The following is a 3,767-nucleotide window of genomic DNA, read 5'->3' on the forward strand; positions in this document are numbered from 1 at the left end:
GAGGCTGGGTGGCGCCAGGCGTGGGGGCTGCCCCGACGGCGGGGTCCCCCGGGAGTCCCAGTCGGCCCTCGCCTGTGGTCCGGGACCGTAGCGGGCAAGAGGCACAGGAGTGGCCGGGGAATGGGAGTGGGAGGGCCGGGAAATCCCGGGCTCTGGATGGAAATCCCAAACCTCAGTTTTCTCATCTGTAAAAAGGGAGGAAGGGTGGGTTGGGCTAGCTGGCGATGCCTTCCAGCTCTGGCGTTTGTCATCTTGAGTCTCTCAATTAAAAAAGTAAATGGGTGCGTGCGTGTGTTTACGTGGGTTGGGGACACAGCTTTTGTGACTTCAGAGGCAAAGCTGTAGAGAGGGGAAAGACTGGGGATTCCAGAGAAGCCAGCTCATCGCCAGGGCCCCATCTCCCCTCCTTCCATTACTCCCACCACCCTGCACTCACCCTCTGCAGATGAAACAGAAAAGAACCTTGGCGGTCATATGTTTGGATCACCTCCCTCCACCTCCCCTGCCCCCGAGATTTTGCAGATTAGAAATGGAAGTTCAGAGAGGGGAAGAGGCTTGCCCAGCATCACACATTGGGCACATGGCCTAGTTGGCAGACTACGGTCCATAAATGATCCTGCCCCTCCCCTCCCCAAGCTCAATCACAGAGGCGGGTCCTACCTTCAGAAAGGTCCAGGGAGGGCTGTCTTGAATCCTCACAAGTTCAAGACCGCCTGTAAGTCTTGCCATAGCAGGGAACACCCTCCCTGAGCCTTGCCTGGATTTCAGCCCCTCCCTGAGCGCCCCCAAAGGGGCCTGCAGAATTGGGCAATGTCGGACTGGAAATCTTCCATACCCTTTGCCCAGCTTCCTTCTCCTCTGGGCCTCCTTCTGCCTGGCAGTTGGTATTGGCAGCACCAAGGGAAGGGCCAGCCTGGCTGCCCACTCACGGCCCAGCTGGGCCAAGACTTCTGTCCTCAGGGGATCATTCTCCTCTCCCCTTCCCTGCCCCCGCCAATCCCTTCTTGGATCTGCCCTTTTCTCTCCATTCCTTTCCCTCCTCCACTCTTCTACCTTCTTGCTCCTCATGACCTCCTTCCTTTCATTCTTCCCACTTCAGAAAAAAAACCAGAGTTTAAAGCTGCAGAAGCTGGAATGTCTGAGTGTCACACACACACTTCCATGTGTGGTTGCAGTCTTAGTTGGCAGGATCACGAGGAAAGGAATTGAAAACTGTAAAGGGATTCACAAAGGATAGAGGAAACCTTGCTCTTTAGATGTCCCATAAGGGAGCCTTAGGGAGTAGGAAGCACAAGGCCTCTCTGTCCCTTCTTCTCCCACTCTGTGACAAGAGTTTAGTAGGGGAGGGTCAGACGCACAGAGCTAGGGGGTCACCTGGAATGAGAGTCAAGTGTCATAGCTGGAAACAAGTGTAAAGATGATCTTACAAATGAGGAAACAGAGGCTGGAGAGGGGAAATGACTTGGCCAGTGTCATGCAGCCTGTCCGTGGCAGATCCAAACCCATTGCCACATGGAGGGTGGGCCCGACTTGGCACCTGTGCCCTCCAGCCTCTCACTTTGAGCAGGTGGGTAGTCAGTGGGACTCGCAATCATGTCTGGAAGGCGACGCTTGCCTTGCACCCACATTTGGGTATCTGGAGAGGGTGATATGGGGGTGCCAGCTCCAGAGTTGGGGCCCTGCCTGCCCACTTCCAGCCAGCTGCCTCTCCAGCCTCCTTCCCAGGGCCTGAAGGGGCCTGTGGCTCCAGCTGGCAGCCCCACCCACTGAACATCTGGCTGGGTTGAGCTGGGTTTGGCTAGGGGGTGGGTAGAACTGGGTCCTAAAAAAGCTAGTGTTGAGGTGCCAGTGAACAACTGGAGGGGTTGGCCTAAAAGGCTGTGCCCGCGGTGCCTTCAGAGCCCTCTTGTACCCTCCACCACCACCTCGTGTCCAGCGGTGGCAGCTGTTCCCCTGGCCACCCTCTGGCTCTCCCCATCTGGCCTCTCAGAATCGCAGTGTCCTTCACCACATGTTTCCTCCTCTTGCTTTTTGATTCTCTTCCTTTTGATTCTTTCTCTCTAGGTCTTTGTCTGGTTCTCTGTTTGATTCTGTCTGGGTTTCTCTCCATTTGTTTGTGTCTCTGTTCTCCCTTTGAATTGCAGTGGGAGGGGGAGGAGCTTTGGAGCTTTCTCAGGATGGGCAAAGGCCACCCAAAGGAGCGGAGGAGGGAAGGGTGTCAGAGTTGGGTTGGGGGCAGAGGTGACTGTGGTCGCGGCTCCGGATAACACAAGTACCCGGAAATGTCAAATTTGGGGTTTCTTTTTGCTTTCAGTCCCCTGGTTTGGTCTCTGCTATTTCTCACCACAAAGCACCCTGGTGGTTTTAGGGGCCCAGAGTACAGAGGAGAAAACTGAGGCCTAGAGGATTGAGTCCGGGAAGATCAGAAACTGTCTGGACTGAGCCGGGGTCCCAGGCTGGCCTCCCCTAACTGCCCTTCATCTCCAATTTCAAGTTGCAGCATTACATAGGGAGTGAGGAAGATTTTAAAAATCTTACAGGAATACATCCCCTCAAAGAAGATTGACCATATTTCATTAGGAATAATAATGATTCCTAGCTTAGTCTGTAGTTCACGCACTGTGCACGTATGCTGAACTGAGTCGAGGCACATTCATGTACAAACATGGTTGCACTGTTCAACTCAACTCATCCTTGCAAAAACCTTGAAGGTAGGCAGGGCTAGGATCATCCTCTTTGATTAGTCCAGGAAAGAGACCTGTCCACCCACAGCTGTCTGGCCAGTAAGTACACAACTGGTACCGGGATCCAAGGGTCTCAGTACAGGCTTTCTCGAATTCCCCTAACCCAGCACACACCTGAAGGTGAAGTTGCCTCCTTTGGCCTGTCCCTCTCCAAGTCAGTCCATGCCCCTGCTCTGTGGAATGAGGCAGTGCGACTTATGTGTTGGTTTGAGTCTGTGGAGGAAGGTAAGAATTTTCTGAAGTTCCATTTCTGCTCTGCCCTTGGAGACCAGGTTAGAGGAGAAGGCCCTGCTGCTGCCCCTACACTGGGGAGAACAGATGGAGGTCACCTTGACCTAAACATCCTTTGGCGGCACAGGGAGGTGGTACAGAGATGCCTTTATTTCTCCTGCTGCAAGTCTCTTCTTCAAGGAGAGTTCCTGTTGTGTGGGAGCCAGAGGGGAGGTGGGGAGGCCTGGTCTGATCTGGAGGTGCAGAGCCTTCCCGAGAAAGCTGGAGGCGGTCCAGGAAGGATCTCCGTGTCCAGCAGAGAGGGAGGAGCTGAAGCCCTTGGGCTCTTAAACATCCTGTCTCATCCGCACCCTGCCTCTGCTGGCATTGTCCACCTCCACTCTAGCCACATTCCCAAGGCACCTGGAAGGGGGCCACAGGCCCATGCCCAGCATATGCCAAACCCCCCAGACCAAAGTCTCTGCCTCTTCCCGGGTCTCTTCAACTTACTGCCTCCCTGTGGAAATGTTGTCCCCATTCTTGTCCATGAAGACAGAGCAGGATCAAGAGAGGGTATGTGTCTGCACATGGTTAAGAATTCTGTGTGAATTTGGGGCAGGGGGAGAAGCCGATGAGTCCTGGGTAAAGCCTGTTCCCCCTTCCTGACTCTGTGCCCTGTTTTCTACCCTTCTTCAGGGAAGTCAATTTACAGCGAAGTCACCAAGAGAACACAAGGCCATCCAGCCTGAGGCATAGCAACTGTCCTCTGTTTCTGGGAATAGAGTGAGGGGAGGGGTGTGGGGCTGACAGGGT

Source organism: Pteropus alecto, unplaced genomic scaffold, assembly GCF_000325575.1.
Source record: "Pteropus alecto unplaced genomic scaffold, ASM32557v1 scaffold98, whole genome shotgun sequence".
NCBI lineage: Eukaryota > Metazoa > Chordata > Mammalia > Chiroptera > Pteropodidae > Pteropus > Pteropus alecto.